Here is an 18,969-nt window from a genome sequence, read left to right as displayed (position 1 = left end):
GATTTCCTACTGAAAAAGATAGCCGGACCCACATATACTAAAAAGCATTTACTCATAAGAAACCAGAAATCATTGGGGGTTTTTTCTGGGTGACCCATGAAAACTAGGGACCCCGCCATCCCTCACCCCAGAGAGTGCCTGGACGGTGCCTACGCATCAAATTTGTTATTGAGTTTTAGGAGCGCGGTTGACCGGTATGTGTGGCTGGCCTCAGCTTTAATGATTTCTCCAGAAGCTCAAGCGTAGTAGTGAGACGGCTCCAGGGAAAGAAAAGAAGGGAGGTTGCGGGGAGGCTGGGGAATTGCACCTGGAAAGCCCAGAGAGCAGGGACTGGGTTGCAGGCTGGGGGTGAGAATGAGGGGCGGGTCAGGTCCGCATCATAGCCACCGGGCTGTGCTCTGTGTCTGTCACTGCATAGGAAGATGGGCCGGAATTGCTATTTCTAGCAGCCTCCACAGGGAAAGGGGCAGCTCTGAGACCATTCCCAAGGCTGTTGATTTCCCTATGAGTGGAGAATGCGGGTTCCTCTGGAGACGGGGTTGGGGTCTTTCCATCTGCTGCCTTTTCACAGGGCTGTCCTGGCTGTGGTGGCATCTGTCTGGTCCATCAGCATTAAGCTCACACACAGCCTCTTCCACCTGTAGTTGTCCATGGGCTTGAGAGTAGACGTTGGTGGGTCACTCCATCTTCTCCACCGCTAGCTGTACCTGCGCCTCGGCTGCCGCCTGCATTCGCACAGCCTGGTTCATCAGCCCCAGAAGGTGCTCACTCAGTGTCCCTTGCAGGGACCAGGGTGCTCATTAAATAACACGCAGCCAGACCTCAGAGCCGCAGCCCTGCTTCACGATACTGTGAGGGACATCCAGGGCTCCCACAGCAGACAGGAGGTACCTCTCGGGTCTACATCCCGGGCCTTGCTGCTGACTCGCTCCATCCAGGCCTGTTCCCTGTTCTGATTAATCCCCTCCCCCAAGATACAGAGGCCAGACTTCCAAATGGGTGATCATTGTGGACACGCCCACCCCTAACTTCGTTGGGGGCCAGGACAGGAGTACACACAGAAGCCCCCATTCTGTACCTCTAAATATTTCAAAACTAAAATCAACCTTCCCGAAGTATGTTGACAAATGTAACTTCACAGTGATGTGAAAAGCCAGGTGTGAATTTCGAACTCTTGGATTCCGCAGCGTTCTGCACTAGAGCACAGCTGGCTTCTGGGCCCCCTCTGCCCGTTCCCGTTCCATACTGGGAGGGACCTGGTGCATCTAAATGCTCCCCCCTCAGACCCGCCTGGTCCAGCGCTGTCCACTTTCTGCCCTCCCCCAAACCCCCCTGCAAACAGTCACCCCTGGGCCACCTAAGGGGGGGTGTGAACAGATGGCAGTGTGTGCCCTTGGGAGGACAGACAAGGGGAGGAGGCCTGGGCAGTCCCTGATAGTGAACTTAGGGCTGTCTGGAGGGGAATTCTGGGGCTCCAGGATCCCAGAGCATGTCCAGAGGGGAGAAGAGACTCCAGGTGGGTGTCCCTTTGGTCCTGTGGATGCCTTGCCTCATGGGCAGGGGTGTGGCCAGAGCAGGGCCCTCTAGAGCATGGGACCCAGGCCAGGGGCCTTGATTGCCTAGTTCTAAGGGTACTTCTTATCCTAGAGAGCAGACTAAGTCGTGCTCGGTAGAATTGCTCTGTGTCCTTCGAGCTGTCACTCATTTCTTTTTCCGTCTTCCTGTGCAGCTACTAGGAAACTTCATTTGGGCTCTTCACCTGCCTGGCACCCATCCTTCCAAGGGTGACATTCGAAATATTTCACCGCCGTACAGGACAGGCAATGACCAATCAGAGCAGATGCCTGCCCAGTGCTGAACCGGGGTTCTTGAGGTCCTCTGCTGGGCTAGGTATTGACCCTCCGGTTGCTAGGTCATAGGGAGATAGAGGAGGGGTCAGGGCCACAAGCAGGGACATTGGGGGCGAGGCTTGGGGAAGGGGCCACTTATCATCAGTATGGAGATATTTCACTATTTTAACAACAGTGCTGCCATACTCGTGAATATCAACTCTGCCTTCTCCTCGTCTTCCTTGGATTTTATTAGGGGCAGTATTGGGTGCAGGTAAAAGACTACATCCCCAGCTTTGCTTGAAGCTTAGAGGTGGCTCATAATAATAAGGGCAAGTCTTCAAAGGGGCTCTTTTAACTGGGAAGAGTCCCCTTTGCCCCTTGCTCTTCTCCTTCTCCCTAAACCTCTCCTTCCTGTGATGATGATGGCTGGAGCTCCAGCAGCTATCTTGTGACGTTGAGGATGGAAGCCCCATGCTAAGGAAAGTAAAGCAGAAACATAGGAGGAGCTTGGGACCTTCTATGATGACTGTAGAACTGCCATACCAGCCCTAGACTGCCTACTGCTGGACTCTTTTATGAGAGAGGATAAACTTCAAGTTTGTGTAAGCCTCTGTAGTTAGATCTCTGTTGTTAGTATTTAAATTTGATTGCTAACTCATTTCAGTTCCAGTCCTCAAGGCCTGTGTCTCCAGGGTCAGGGATGTGTTTTGTCAGCTAATCCTTAAAACCATTCTGGCGACTAATGTTACTTTCCTCACTTTAACAGTTGAGAAAACTGGTCTGAGAGGTTATGTGGCTTGACTAGTGGCAGAACTGGGGCCAAGGCCTGGGTCTTGCGGGCTCCAGAGCCCACACCTGCTCTACCACACTTCTCATCTGTGCAGGCAGGACTGGGGTCCCCTTCCTGTTCGTCTCTGGGACAGTGCCTGGGAGGTCCTCCGAGGCTGGGCAATATTGGGATGGCCTTTGCAGATCCCACAACACCTCGCTGGCACCCAGACAGGCATCCTTCTGTCCAGGAAAGTGTGTGTGTGTGTGTGTGTGTGTGTGTGTGTGTGTGTGTGTGTGTGTGTGTAAGGAACCGTTTAAAAATCTCCTGTCTTTCCCTGTTATTATCCTTGAGAGAAAAGCCCAGAAAATCTCAACAGGGCTATGGGATAGAGGGTAGAGGGGAGCTGTGAGGCAGGTAGCAGGCAGCCTTCTGCCTTCCATGCCCAGTGAAGGAACATCCCTGGGCAGAGGGAGAGTAGGGTAGGGAGGGAGGCACCTCTGAGATGCGTGTTCGGGCTCCTCAGGCTTGGAGGTCACTGCGCCCCGTGCTCAGCACACTCGTTCCCTTGAAGCCTGAAAGCCCAGCTTCTCCGTGCCCTCTAAGGGCAGCCGGGGCAGAGGGACCATTCTCTGAGGCAGCTTTATTGTCCCAAAGGTCATTAGTGGATGCTGGTGGAGGCCCAGCACCTGGAGGCTGATTCACATCCCTTCTTGGACCTCTCTGCCCGGCACTTCCATTCCTAGTACATTTTGAAGGGATAGAAAACTGTCCAGAAGCCTGAAGCCCTCGCCTTCCTGCAGCTCGGCCCGAGTTCTACATGACCTGTTTGTCTCTTCAGGGCCCAAGGCCTCTCCCTCCTTCTCCCCTCCATCTGCTCAGGGACTTGCAGAGGTGAAGCAGCCTCTGACAGCTCCCAGAGAGAGCCTGCCCTTGGCAAACCGGCTTCCCGAGCACTGGAGGAAGAGCGAGCAGACGCAGGACGCCTCTAACAGTGCCTCCCTGCCCCTGGCTCCCCTCGGAAAACGTGACCCACCAGGCCCTCCCGACAAGCCCCTCCCCCCCCGCCCTCCCATCCGCCTCCCCCTTCACAGGCTCCCAGGCGGAGGAGATGGAAAACAGAGCCTCCTGAATGTTTAACTTCAGCGGAGCTGATAATAACTTTCCCATGGATGCAACTGTATCCTTTCCCCGTGTTCCTGCGGGGATCCCGAAACTCCATACGGTTCTCATTTGCAGCTCGTTCCTGAGGAGGCCTCATTTCCTCGCCACACACCCCTGATGTGGTCAGGGTCTCCCTCCCACAGCCCAGCGGGGGTGTGGGTGCGGGCGTCCCTGAGCTTTTCCCTCATGGCTGCTCCCCGCCCCCCGTCCCAGGCCCGCTTTGCCTACCTGGCCTTCCCAAACCCCTCTCTTGGCCTCTGCCCTTCATCTAAGCCCCGGCCCCCAAGGCCTCAGGCCTTTAAGTCCCTGCTCCGCACGCCCAGGGGTTGTGGTCAGGGCTGGGCTGTTCCTCAGGCAAATGTGCCCTTTCTTCGAGAAGCTTCTCCCACTCAGCCTGGTAGGCATGTTGAATGACTCCAAGGGTCACCATCAGTGTGTATCCTATGTGAATGGCACCTCCCGGAGTTAAAGCCAAACGGCTCTGCTGGTAGGCCCTAAAAGGAGACTAGATTCAAAGCCCTTTCCAGTCAGGAAAAGACCCCAACCCCCTCTTGCCAGGTAGCTCTGCCCCGCAAACTCTTTTCACCACACACCTCTCATAACTTTGATCTCGCAGGAAGCCTAGAGGAGCTGAGAAGAGGAAAGAAAAGGACAATAGACATTTGGTGGTGGTGTTGGTGGTGTTTTTTTTTTTTTTTTTTTTTTAAAGTGTTCACGTTCCTGGCATCTCCCAAGTTTCATTTGACAAAATGGGTAAGGAACAGGACCCAGAGAGGTTGAAAATGATGAGCCTGGATGTTAGAGTTGGATCAGGGCCCCTGAGGTCCTGATTCTGCCCGTGTGCTACCGTGTCAGGGTCAGGAGGCAGGAGGGGAAAAAACAGGGTGAGGAGACGGTGGGCTCAGTAGTGAGGCATGTGGATGGTGGAGCCAGATGGCCTGGGTCGAAGTATCCTGTTGCACCATTTGCAAATCGGGTTACCTTTTGTGAGTTACATAACATCTCTGTACCTCAGTTTCCTCATCTGTAAAATAGGAATTACAGTAGCGTGGCCATGGGTTAGTAAAGGGCAAGTTTGAAGAAAAGTGCCGGGTGCGAAGTAAGTGCTATGATCACTGTTGTTATTAGATGTCGGGGAGTCCAATGAAAGGCCACTTCGAACTTGGCTTCTCCCACCCTCCGGCCCTCCTCCCCACGTCGCACACTTGGAGGTCTTTGAGGACAAGTAAATCCCATGGACGTTGCTGCTCTCGCCTCTGTATCCGGCTGCCACAGAGGTCATGGCCCAGTGGCTTCTACCCCCTTCTCCCCCTTGGCAGCTCTCTGGGCCCCAGTAAACCAGGTCCATCTTGGGCTCAGGGATCCCAGGACTGCCTTCTTGGTTGCCCAAGAAGTACCCACAGAACCCCAAGTACCTCCAGAGAAGCAAGAGCTCAGAGAGGTCCTCATGAGCCCGGCTTGCCCTCAAAGGCTGGTCCTTCTGGGCAGGTCTTCTGTCTCAGGCTGGACCCAGGATAAATAGATGTGATTAGGAGATCAAAGCACTTTCCACAGGTTCGGCCTGAGGGGGCCCTTTGACCTGCTGCCGCCGGCATCCCCGCCACCCCTGGAGTCCTTAAGTCGGAAACCTCTCCCTGCTTTCGTTCCTGTTCTTATCAAAATGCTGCCGCGGCCCTCTGTGCCCGGCTGGTGAGTCTTGCCTGTTGGTGGGGAGCTGGGGTCCCCCCATGACCACCACACAGTTGTTTACTAAATCACCAGTTCGAGGCTGAAGCCAGCGCACTGTAGCAGGTCTGCCAAACCCAAACGGGTTTCATTTTGAGCCTCAGTTGCAAAACCTGAAATTGTAATATGCTTGTAAGTGGTGGACGGGTGAATCACGCCTGCCTCTTGGGCTATCTAATTACATGCAGGGCCTGCCTGGTCTCCCAGAACTTGGCCCAATGAAGGAAGGAATCATTATGAGTGTCCTGTCTTTTTCCTTTGAACAGGGGAGACATTCCTGTAAGTGCTCACTGTGGAGAACCTGTGGAATTTTCCTTAAGACTTGAGAGATGGCTTTGAGGGATTGTGTTGTAACGGCTCAGAATGGACCCTCTGTCACCCCTGGGCTCCTTCTCGGGATGTTTAGGCCTCTAGGCCCCAAAACTCGAAGGGAGGTGCGTGCTGAGGTGACGAGGCCTCTCCGAGACTCTGGGGGCACGTTTCAGGACAGGCCACGGCGGCCAGCTTTCCCTGCCACCAACACAGGCCATGGGGGCCTCCGCTGGCCTGCTCCTGGGCTCTCGTCCTGTCCCTGAGTCTCAGCCCTGCTCAGAGAGTTGAGGATGTGCAGGGCAACTGGGTGCCTGTAAGGGAAGAACTTCCTCATCAAATGAAAGCTGTCGTAGGAGACGTGGAGGAGCATTTCTGGGAGAATCTCCAGGAAAGAGGGAGACACCTGCCCTGAACTTCCCTGGGAGGCAGGCAAGTTGGGGGCGCTGGCTGCTTTTACCTCCAGGAGGGCTGGCCTACTTTTTCTAATCCAAGAGGGATTGATAACCTAGGTTCATTTATTCAACAAATACTTCGAGAGTGGCTGCCATGTGCTAGGAGCTGGCCTAGGTGCTGGGGACGTATTGGTGAACAAAATGGACAAAAGATTCCACCTCTCAGGACTTCCCTGGCGGTCCAATGGTTAAGACTCTGCGCTTCCACTGCAGGGGGACCGGGTTTGATCCCTGGTCGGGGAACTTAAGATCCCACATGCTGTGAGGCGTGCCCCCCCCCCCAAATCCACCTCTCATGGAGTTTACATTCTAGGAATGGGGCAAGACAAACAATGAACATAACACATGAGTAAATTATCGCATCTCTTAAAAAAAGAGAGAAGTTCTATGGAAAATGTAAAAGGAGAGGAGAAAAGCGGGGTTGGGAGTATGAGATGGGGATGGTGGCTGAATTGAATAGGGTGGTCAGGGAGGTCTCATCAAGAAGGTGACATTGGAACAAAGGCTCAAAGGAGGTGAAGAAGTAGGCCGGGCAATTATCTGGATAAAGAGTGTTCTAGCCAGAGGGAACATCCAGTGCAAGGGTCCTGAGGCAGAATTGCCTGGGACGTTACAGGAGCACCAAGGAGGCTAGGGTGGCTGGGGTAGAGGGAGGGGGAGAATAGGAGATACGAGCAGAGATGTGAGAGGTGGGGCAGATTCTTGTACCCTCTGGTATCCAGTGGTCTTGGAGACCAGTGTCGGAACCTTGGCTTTTACTTTGAGTAAAATAGGGAGTCACTGCAAGGCTTTGAGTAAAGGAGTGATATGATCCGACTTAGGTTTTATTTCATTATTTTTTAATTTAATTTTTTTTATTGGAGTATAGTTTATTTACAATGTTGTGTTAGTTTCAGGGGTGCAGCAAAGTGATTCAGTTATACATATATCCATTCTTTTTCAGATTCTTTTCCCTTATAGCTTATTACATAATACTGAGTAGAGTTCCCTGTGCTATATAGTAAGTCCCTGTTGATTATCTATTTTATATATAATAGTGTGTATATGTTAACGCCAAACTCCTAATTTATCCCTCCCCCCAACCTTTCCCCTTTGGTAACTGTTAAGTTTGTTCTCAAAGTCTGTGAGTCTATTTATGTTTTGTAAATAAGTTCATTTGTATAATTTTTTTAGACTCCACATATAAGTGATATTGTATGATATTTGTCTTTCTCTATCTGACTTACTTCACTCAGTATGACAATCACTAGGTCCATCCATGTTGCTGCAAATGGCATTATTTCATCCTTTTCTATGGCTGAGTAATATTCCACTGTATATATGTACCACATCTTCTTTATCTGTTCGTCTGTCGATGGACATTTAGGTTGTTTCCACGTCTTGGCTATTGTAAATAGTGCTGCAGTGAACATTGGGGTGCATATATCTTTTCGAATCATGGTTTTCTCCGGATATATGCCCAGGAGTGGGATTGCTGGATCATAGGGTAGTTCTATTTTTAGTTTTTTAAGGAACCTCCATATTGTTCTCCATAGTGGTTATACCAATTTACGTTCCCACCAACGGTGTAGGAGGGTTCCCTTTTCTCCACACCCTCTCCAGCATTTATTGTTTGCAGACTTTTTGATGATGGCCATTCTGACCACGGTGAGGTGATACCTCATTGTAGTTTTGATTTGCATTTCTCTAATAATTAGTGATGTTGAGCATCTTTTCATGTGTTTTGTGGCCATCTCTGTCTTCTTTGGAGAAATGTTTATTTAGATCTTCTGCCCTTTTTAAAATTAATTTATTTATTTTTGGCTGTGTTGGATTTTTGTTGCTATGTGCGGGCTTTCTCTAGGTGCGGCGAGCGGGGGCTACTCTTCGTTGTGGTGCCTGGGCTTCTCATTGTGGTGGCTTCCCTTGTTGCAGAGCACGGGCTCTAGACGCATGGGCTTCAGCAGTTGTGGCACGTGGGCTCAGTAGTTGTGGCTCTTAGGCTCTAGAGCGCAGGGTCAGTAGTTGTGGCGCACGGGCTTAGTTGCTCCGCGGCATGTGGGATCTTCCCAGACCGGGGGTCGAACCCATGTCCCCTGCACTGGCAGGCAGATTCCTAACCACTGTACCACCAGGGAAGTCCTTCTGCCCATTTTTTGATTGTTTTTTTTTTTTAATATAGAGCTACATGAGCTGTTTGTATATTTTAGAGATTAATCCCTTGTTGGTTGCTTTGTTTGCAAATAGTTTCTCTCATTCCATGGGTTGTATTTTAATTCTGATTATGGTTTCCTTTGCTGTGCAAAAGCTTTTAAGTTTAATTAGGTCCCATTTGTTTATTTATTTTTTTATTTTTATTACTCTAGGAGGTGGATCCAAAAAGACATTGCTGCGATTTATGTCACAGACTGTTTTGCCTATGTTTTCCTCTAAGAGCTTTATAGTATCCGGCCTTACATTTAGGTCTTTAATCCATTTTGAGTTTATTTTTGTGTATGTGTTAGAGAATGTTCTAATTTCATTCTTTTACATGTAGCTGTCCAGTTTTCCCAGCACCACTTATTGAAGAGACTGTCTTTTCTCCACTGTATAGTCTTGCCTCCTTTGTCATAGATTAATTGACCATAGGTGCATGGGTTTATTTCTGGGCTTTCAATCCTGTTCCATTGATCTATATTTCTGGTTTTGTGCCTGTACTATACTGTTTTGAGGACTGTAGCTTTGTAGTATAGTCTGAAGTCAGGGAGCCTGATTCCTCCAGCTCCATTTTTCTTCAGCATTGCTTTGGCTATTCAGGGTCTTTTGTGTTTCCATACAAACTTTAAAATTTTTTGTTCTTGTTCTATGAAAAATGCCATTGGTAATTTGATAGGGAGTGCATTGAATCTGCAGATTGCCTTGGGTGGTATAGTCATTTTGACAATATTGATTCTTCCAATCCAAGAACATGGTATATCTTTCCATCTGTTTGTGTCATCTTAGATTTCTTTCATCAGTGTCTTATATTTTTCAGAGTACAGGTCTTTTGCCTCCTTAGGTAGGTTTAATCCTACATATTTTATTCTCGACTTAGGTTTTAAAAGGATCACCTTTATAATACACACTTTCCAAAATGCTCATGCAAGACAAAAAGGGAATAAGCCATACTAAATTTCAGTATTGAATTTCTAATATGTGCTAAGCATTGTAGGTCCCAGTTGCTAGGAATCTAGAAGGCTCTTCAGTTAAGGAACTCACTGTGTGTGTGGGGGTGGGGTGGGGGGGTGTCCTGTTAGAGATATGAAACAAATTCAATTATAACACCAAGGGAAGAAGTACAGAGGTGATGGGAGGAGTCAAGAAAGGCCTTCTCGAAGGATGATGGAACTGGGTTCTGAAGGCTGAATAAGAGTTTTCCAGGTTGGACAAAGAGGGAAAGGTCATTCCAGCAAAGGAAATAACCCATGGAGTGGAACGGAGGCTTGAAAGAGCAGAGAACTATAAGTAACTCAGGGAATGAGTGCATGTTTTACTGTGGTATGTGCCAGAGGGAGTGGGCAGAGAAGAAGTTGAAGAGAGAAAGGGGAGAGACAGATAGAGTGAAGGAGAAGAAATGCCTACCTCTTTTTCCGTGGCAGTTGAGGATGTGTTCTCTGCCCAGGTTTCACATGTCAACAACAAAAGTATCTGGTTTCCAAGATTTCACCTGACCAAGTCTGATGTGTTCTCTGTGCTATGTTTTGTCCTATTTTGAGTTGAATTTTTTTTTCACTTTTATGTTTTTATTTATCAAAACTTGCATAAACCTGACCTCATTCACCAGCAGAAAAACATACAACCAGGACACACACACAGAAGCAGACGCTGAGTGCCAGGATTTTATTTGGGAGGTGATCTCCAGAGACATCAGTAAGGAGGGAATGAGACAGGGAACGGGAAAAAAATAGTAGAGGGTGAGTGAATAAGCAAATGGGAAATAGACTGAATCCTGTCAGGTCCTCTGGGAATGAGTATAGAATTTACCCAAGGGGTGAGGGAGCTGGGGTATTTATCTACCAGTCCCATCAGTCATTAGTTGAGGGCTGCTTCCTGAGGGTAATAACTCCTTGGCCCTCACAGCCTGCCCTGTAGCTAGGGAAAAGAGCTGGAGATGTGAAAGGTGCATACCAAAGGCATATGCAGAGGTACCCACAGCGTCTGTTACAATTGTGTACATTTCTTCAACCACCTATTATTTCTATACCACTGTGCTGGAGAGGCCTTGAGCCCGCCTGCGCCCAAGGAGGATGCCAATGTGGATGGAGTCAAAGGCAGATCAGACCCAGGCTCACACTTGGGTGTTCTGGGCTCCACCTTGCTGTGGTCCACGTGACACCGGCTCAGGGGTAAAGGGGCAGTATTTGTCTTTTTGTGTCTGGCTTCTTTCGCTTAGCATAATGTCTTCATGGTTCATCCATGTTGTAGCCTGTGTCAGAACTTCATTCCTTTTTAAGGCTGAATGATAGTCCATTGCATGGATAAATCATACTTTGCTCACGGACATTTGGGTTGCCTCCACTTTTTGGTTATTGTGAATAATGCTGCTTTGAACATGGGTGTGTTCAAACATGGGTATTTATCTGTTCGAATCTCTGCTTGCAGTCCCTTGGGGTCTATACCTAGAAGTGGAATTGCTGGGTCACAGGGTAATTCTGTGTGGAACTTGTTGAGAAACCACCATCCTGTCTTCCACAGAGGCTGCACCATTTTACGTTCCCTCCAGCAATACACGAGAATCTCTTTTAAAGACACTTGGGTCCTGCTCTTCACACCAGCTGGTGAGGTGGGGATGGGATGAGGACCACTCCCACATGGAGGGATTATGGCAGGATCCAGGGAGGACACACCCAGACTTACATGGCGAGGCTTGGTGACAGTAGAGGGGACCCTTTTTGTCTCTGAGTGTCCAGTTCATTCTACTATGGCTGCACCACTTCAGTTGGACTGTGTCATGGTGCTGGTCAGCTAGAAGGACACGGGTTTGAGTCCTGCCTTTCCTGGGGCTGTGTGACCTCAGACCGAGGACTTTTCCTGAGCCTCAGTTTCCTTTTCTGTTTAAACAAATGGGAAGAGTAATAGGGCAGGGGTGGGCACGCAGCGAGGTCATGTGAGTCTCGTGCTTAGTGTAGGGCCTGGCAGATGGATGGTACCTGCTCACTGGGTGCCATTGTCATTATGATCCGTTTCTGGGAATTCCTCTGTGGGTGAGTGTCTAGGTGGCAACTTACACACCTACAGTCAAGGTTACGAGCCTACTTGCTGCCCATTTCTGTGCTAAGATTTGGGGACGGAGTGTGGTAGCGGACGCCATAATATACTGCCCAGGTTCCCCCTTAAGAAAGCACTTTCTGGGACTTCCCTGGTGGTCCAGTGGTGAAGAATCCGCCTTCCAGTGCAGGGGAGGTGGGTTCGATCCCTGGTCAGGGAACTAAGATCCCACATGCCGCCGTGCAACTAAGCGCTTGTGCCACAACTACTGAGCTCACGCGCCTCAACGAGAGAGCCTGTGTGCCGCAAGCTACAGAGCCCACGTGCCCTGGAGACCGCGCACCACAACTAGAGAGAGAGAACCCGCGCGCCACAACTAGAGAGAGAGAACCCGCGCGCCACAACTAGAGAGAGAGAACCTGCGCGCCACAACTAGAGAGACGTCCGCGCACTACAATGAAGAGCCCGCGCACCGCAATGAAAGACTGCACCTCAACGAAGATCCCGTGTGCCGCAGCTAAGACCCGAGGTAGCCAAAAATAAATAAATAAATCTTAAAAAAAAAAAAATAAACCACTTGCTGTCCTGGTTTGTGGAGTGCTTTCAGGGGCCCCCTCTGGCTATTAGCACCTTCAGGGGTGCCTCAGCTACAGAGAGTGCCTCGGTCAAAGTCATGCCCTTCCAGTGACCTTTTAATATAGGGATATAGAGTCCTAGGCACCTAGGCCCACCTCTCGACTACTCTGTGGAAGGCTGAGTAATGCCCCACAGCCTCCCCAGATGTCCACGTCCTAGTTCTGGGAATCTGTGAACACGAGTGTCACCTCACATGGCAAAAGGGACTGTGCAGATGTGATTAAATTAGGGATCTGGAGATGGAGAGCCAGGTGGACCCAATGTAATGACAAGGGGCCTTATAAGAGGGGGCCAAGAGGATCAGAGTCACAGAAGGAGATGCGACAGAAGCAGAGGTCAGAGTGATGTGCCTGCTGCCTCTGAGGTTGAAGGTAGCGCCCAGGGCCAAGGGATGCAGGTGGCCTCTGGAAGCTAGAAAAAGCAAAGAAACGGATTCACCCCTGAAGCCTCCAGAAGGAACGCAGTTCGGTCAACACCTGGATTTTGGATTTCTGATCTCTTAAACTATAAGAGAATAAATGTGCGGTGGTGGAAGGCAGCAAGTTTGGGGGAATTTGCCCCAGCAGCGGTAGGAAACTAGTACAACTCTGAAGGTGGGTCCAGCTCCAGCGCTCCCTGGGGGTGAGGGCCCGGAGGCTGCTGCCAGGTCTCCCTCTGCCCAATCCGGCTCTCCTCCCACCCTTCCACAAGGGTTGGTGCCACGGGCTCTCTCTGATAAGCATCCTGCATCTTAAAGTCCACCTGAGAGTCCACTTCCTAGGAAAGCCAAACTGCCACAGCTGGCGCACGCACACACATTTCACAGCTTTACTGGGGACAATTTCAAACACACACAAAAATAGCAAGAATAATATAATGATCTTTCATGATCTCATGGCCCAGATCAGGTAATTGTCAGCTCGTGGCCAATCTTGCTTGATCTCTATGGGAATGGTCATTTACAGGGAAAAGTGCAGCTCCCACCCTGGAGACCCTCCCAGTGTGGGTGGGGACTTCAGAGGGTGCAGACATCTCTTGGCCAAGAGAACTCCAGGCAGCAGTCCCCAGGTCAGCGAGTATGGGGCCAGGGGTGCAGAGAAGCAGCCTTGGAGAAAGGCAGGGACGAAGAGAGCCGGCCAGAGCCGGCAGGGCAGGCCACGTCTTAAAGGGTGGGTCCTAGGTCATGGGCAAACTCGCCTAAAGGGTCCCAAGTCTGGGCAGGAGGCAGGTGATGTGTGAAGGGACCGTGGTAGGCAGCACTTGGATAAAGTAGACATCACTTGCCTTTGTGTTACACTCCATTGTCTTTCTAATCTTTGTTTAAAAAATAAATTTATTTATTTAGTTTTGGCTGCGTTGGGTCTTCGTTTCTGTGCGAGGGCCTTCCCCAGTTGCGGCGAGCGGGGGCCACTCCTCGTCGCGGTGCGCGGGCCTCTCACTGTCGCGGCCCTCTCTGGTTGCGGAGCACAGGCTCCAGACGCGCAGGCTCAGTTGCTGTGGTGGTGCACGGGCTTAGTTGCTCCGCGGCATGTGGGATCTTCCCAGACCAGGGCTCGAACCCGTGTCCCCTGCATTGGTAGGCAGACTCTCAACCACTGCGCCACCAGGGAAGCCCTTTTTTTTTTTTTTTTTTTGAAATAGGCCTCTACCTGCTTCTATATGACTCTATTAATAAATAACAGTGCAAGAATAGTGCCAGATGCTGGGCTGAGCACTTTACACAGGTCATCTCACGAATCTGCCCAGCAACCCTAGGAGGCAGATACTATTTTTATCCCCATCCCACTGAGACTCAATGAAGTAAGGCCACTTGGCCAAGGTCCCATGGATGGTGTATTAGTTTCCTAGGGCTGCTATAACAAATTACCACAGACCGAGTGGCTTACGACAATAGAAATAGAGTCGCTTACAGTCCTACAGGCCAGCAGTTTGAAATCAAGGTGTTGGCTAGGCTCCGCTCCATCCAAAGGCTCTAGGGGAAGATCTTTCCTTGCCTCTTCCTGCTTCTGGTGGCCCCAGGCATCCCTTGGCTTGTGGCCACATCACTCCAATCTCTGCCTCTGTTTTCACGTGGCCTTTTTTCCTCTTCATGTATCTTCTCTGTGTGTTCTTATCAGGACACTTGTCACTGGATCCAGGGTCCACTTGGATTATCCAAGATCCCGTCTCAAGATCCTTACTTTAAATATGTCTGCAAACACCCTTTTTCCAAATAAGCTCACATTCCCAGGTTCCAGGGGTTAACACGTGGACATAGCTTTTTGGAGGCCAGCATTCAACCCACTACACATGGGAAGAGGGGGACCGGGGCCCTGAACCTAAGAAAATGGATCTACTGTCCCTGGAATGTGATACAATCTTGCCAAGAAGAGCTGGACCAGTAGGAACCCCCTTGTCCTGGTTTTACAGCATGGCCATAAGGTCTTTGACACTCCTCCCACGGAAAGGCTGTGTCACTGCCCCTCACCTTGAACCTGAATGGGCTTGTGACTCACTTGTCACCAGAAGAATGTGGCGTGACTTCCAATGGTGCATCCAAAAAGGCAGTGTAGTGTCTGCCTTTTTTGTGGAAACATTTGCTTTTGGAGCCCTGAGACCGCCATGCTGGGGGGAAGCCCAGGCCACATGGAGAGGTCCCACGTAGGTGTCCTGACCAACAGCTCTAGCTGAGACAGCTGACAGCCAGCACCCCGTGCCTCCAGATGATTCCAGCCCCCAGCTCTCCAGTCACCTCCAGCCATGGAGTCTTCCCTGCTGAAGCCCCAGAAATCATGGAGCAAAGAAAAGCTGTCCCTGCCGTCCCTGTGTGAATTCCCAACCCACAGAATTTGAAGACAATAAAATGGCTATTTTATGCCACTAAGTTTGGGGGTGGTTTGTCACACAGCAATAGTAATCAGGACACCCCCTCCTTGTCTAGAGAAAGCCCCGAATCGGAGGTTAGCAGTTCCTGAGAAATAGGTCTGATTCAGAGGAGAGACAAAGGGAATAGATCCTGTGTGAACCAGCACCCCTGCCCCAATTCCCAGTGGTTTTTGTGATGAGAGATGGAGGGGGGGGGAGCACAGAAAATAGAAACAGCTCCTTTCAGCACAAGAAACCGCCCCTCCCCAAAGCCCGCTCGCAGACAGAGCTGTAGGGCCTGAGGCTGCAGCCAGGCCTCCCCGCAGCTGCCATCCCCCCAGCCTCCGCCAGAGCAAGGCTCCCGAAGGCGGGCTACGGTGGAGCCCGGCGGCACTTACAATTGCCCACGCAGCTGCGGCTGCAGCAGGGCCCCGACCACAGCCCTCCCCAGGCCCTGACCGCACGGCCCCGGGGGCCCAGCCTACCCTAGCCCAAGGGGCTGGCTGCTTCTCCAGCCGTGCCTTTGCCAGGGCCCTGGGTCTGTCTGCAGCCCTGGCTGCCAGTTATAGCGCAGGCCTGTTCATTTGCTGCATTGGATCTTGGGATTTTGTCATTTGCTATGCGGAGGTTTTCTTTCTGACTAATTTGTTTACCAGGTTTAATTCTTCAATCATGTTTTCATTTTAAGAGATTTCAGGGTAATTATGAACTTTGAATAAATCCATCTGAGGCACCAAAGTGCGCTCGGCTCCGCTCTGCTAGGGCCCGCCATTCCATTGCTACACTTGAGATTTGGTGTGAATAGGACTTTTCCTGCCCAACCCACCCCCAGTGCCGGCAATTGAAAACAGCTGGGCCTCTAGGAGCCAAGGTCAGGATTGGAGAAAAAGCCACAGCTGAAAACCACACTGGAGTTGGGGAGAGATGGAATCAGGCTGGTGTGTGAGTGAGGCTCCAGAACCTGTGAGAATCTGGCCCCTCTCCACCTGCCTCACCCAGGCTGCTTCCCCCGCTCCCCGGGAATGTGACAGAGGGACCCGAGGCCCGGGCTGCCCCAGCATTGCCAGCTGGGTTTGTCAAAGCAGGGTGCAGTGATACCTGGGAGAGGACCGGACCCAGAGGCCAGAGGCCGGGGCCCTAGCTCCAGCCACGTAGTCCCTGAGCAGTGGGGCCGTAGGCAAAGTTTCTGAGACCTCAGGAGGAAAACAGAAGTAGATCGAGGGGGATGATGACAATTCCTGTTCCCTCTACTTTGCAGGCTTGTCACGAAGGAGCTGATGTAAGAAATGACATTTTGTAAGCTGTGTCACTTGGCACAGTTGTGAGGTGGTGATGGTGTGGAACAGAATCTCGTGCTCATATCAGCAGGGTAACACTGGTAGGCTGGGGTGACGTGACACCCAAACAACGGCTATAAAGGCAGGAAAGGCCACCAGGCCCCTAGATGTCTTGACTCCATCTCCGTTTCACAATCAGTGTGTCCTGGCTCCTGGGTGTGCAGAGATGGTCTCTACGGAGTGTGTGAGCCTATGAATTGTGACTCCGAATCCCAGTTCCAGCCTCAGCACCTTATCAATGCCACACAGGAGGACTTCGTGCATCCCTCATCTTATCAGCATCAACAAATTAGGGTTGCCTAATTTGCATATCCATACCAAGCCTACAGCCAGCCCAGCGGGGTGGGTAGTGCAGTGTGTGCAGTAATCACAACTAGGATCAATGGATTAGGCTTAGCTAATTTACATGCAGCCAATCATAGCCAAGGTATGAACAGCAGAGCTGCTGGGGGAACGAATCACACGAAGGGAGTTCTCCACCGCAGAGTGTAAGTGTCTGAGCTTCCCCAGCTGGATGGCTCTCACTCCCACCCCAGGGGAGAGGCCGTGGGGGACTCGGAATTTGCTCTGACGAGGATCCGGTGCTGGATCCCATCCACAGTGACAGCCTAAGTTGCCGAGGGGGAGAGGAAGGGAGTGGCCGCACCGTACCGTAGTGCTGTTTGGGTTCTCTCAGAAGCAAGCCTGAGACAAAGATTCGAGGGCAGGAAGCAGAAGCAGGGGCGTGCAGGTATGCGGGAAGACAGTTAATAAAGGACGCACAAGGGAGCCAGGTACTTCTGTGGGCAACCGTTGTAGGCTGAACTGTGCCCTGCACAAATTCATATGTTGACATCCTAACCCCCAGGACCTCCGAATGTGACTGTATTTGGAGATAGGATCTTTTAACAAGGTGATTAAAGTAACGTGAGGTCATTAAGGTTGAGGCCTGACCCAATCTGCCTGGTATCCGTAGGACAGACACAGACAATCGTGTGAAGACACGGTGGGGGAGGGGGCAGTGAGGAAGCTGGGGGATTCATCCACCAACTTGCATCAGTCATTCACTGGGGGCTCTTTCCTGGGGGGCGCCACTGATTCCCACATCCCCAGTCCGCCCGGTGACAGACAGAGCAGCATTGGTGATCAGTAGAAGCCCCCCGCGTGAAGAAACTCAGGGATTGCCATTTGAAAGTTGGGCCTGGTTACAAAAAGCGGTAAGAGTGAGGGGACTTGTGGGCAGCAACAGTGATGGTGACATCTCCTGCATAGGCCTATGAGGTGAATAATAGGCTATCTTAGGTACCCGCCTAGGCACTAAGCTACTATGGCCTTTAACCTCTACCCTAAAGGAAATTGTGTGTGGATGTGGCATGTGTGTTCATAGGAAGGTTTAGTTACAATATATATTTTTATATTGGATTATCCGTGTAATATTATATGACCCTGTAATAAATAGTTTGCAAAGGTGACCTCTGGTTAGTTTCCATGCCGAAGCCAGTGGGGTGAATGGACGCGTAACACAGCTCACTGTGGTCTTGGATTCTCGCAGCTTCTGTGGCCTGCCTCGTGAGACCGGCAGCACTTCAGTGCCTCTTGCTAATTTTAGACTTGTGTACTGGGCTCAGCTAGCATGAGGGTGTTTTGAGTCAGGCTTCTTGGTTTCAAGCAAGTGAAACTAATGCTACCCAGCTTCGGTAGTAAAGGGATTTCTGGAAGGTGTGAGGTGGTCGACCTGCTTGACAGAAGGGAATAGGACTTGTAGCGAAGAATACTCTGGTGGGTGCGGGGAATGTGTGTGTGTGACTTGCTAGCACCCACCCCTACCTCCACCAGCCTCTGTAGGGCACTGTCACTGCTAGACCTTTGAGGTTGCCACCATGGTGTCCTTGTCCCTGCCTCTTTACGACATTCCTTTGAGATTCAGTTGGGGCTCTCTGGGACAGTGGGATTTCCTTTTCTCTCTCTCTTTTTTTTTTTTTTTTTTTTTTTTTGCGGTACGCGGGCCTCTCACCGCTGTGGCCTCTCCCGCTGCGGAACACAGGCTCCGGACACGCAGGCTCAGCGGCCATGGCTCACAGGCCCAGCTGCTCCGCGGCATGTGGGATCCTCCCGGACCGGGGCACGAACCCGTGTCCCCTGCATCGGCAGGCGGACTCCCAACCACTGTGCCACCAGGGAAGCCCTCTTTCTTTGTTTTTAATATGTGATTTTTTGTTGTTGTTTTGTCTTTATTTTTTTGGCTGCGTCGGGTCTTAGTTGCGGCATGTGGGATCTTTCATTGCGGTGCGGGCTCTTCGTTGTGGCGCGTGGGCTTCTCTCTGTTGTGGCATGGGGATTTTCTCTCTCTAGTTGTGGTACATGAGTTCCAGAGCGCGTGGGCTCTGTAGGTTGCGGCACATGGGCTCTCTCGTTGAGGCGCGTGAGCTCAGCAACTGTAGTGCGCGGGCTCAGTTGCCCCGTGGCATGTGGGATCTTAGTTCTCTGACCAGGGATCGAACCCGCATCCCCTGCATTGGAAGGCGGATTCTTTACCACCGGACTACCAGGGAAGTCCCAGGGCAGTGGGATTTCTTACACATCAGCCCAGGGCTTCCAAGAAAGAGAACCAGACAGAAGCTGTATCGCCTTTTATGACCTAGTGTTGGAAATCACTCAGCGTCACTTCTGCCATATTCTATTCATCCCATGCGAGTCTGAAAAGCCAGTGCATATTCCAGGGAAGGGATTAGCCT

At 51.0% G+C, this 18,969-nt stretch overlaps 1 long non-coding RNA gene across 1 annotated transcript in view; it reads left to right on the top strand.

Annotated features, from left to right (window-relative positions):
* LOC111165601 (uncharacterized) overlaps positions 1–18,969 on the top strand; it is a 176,597-nt gene that overhangs the window by 15,191 nt on the left and 142,437 nt on the right. The gene's annotated exons all lie outside the window — the stretch shown is intronic.

Source organism: Delphinapterus leucas, chromosome X (genome assembly GCF_059928025.1).
Source record: "Delphinapterus leucas isolate spDelLeu-1000000601 "Yukka" chromosome X, BTC_Dleu_Yukka2, whole genome shotgun sequence".
NCBI classification, from domain to species: domain Eukaryota; kingdom Metazoa; phylum Chordata; class Mammalia; order Artiodactyla; family Monodontidae; genus Delphinapterus; species Delphinapterus leucas.
This window is presented reverse-complemented; position numbering and strand designations above follow the sequence as displayed.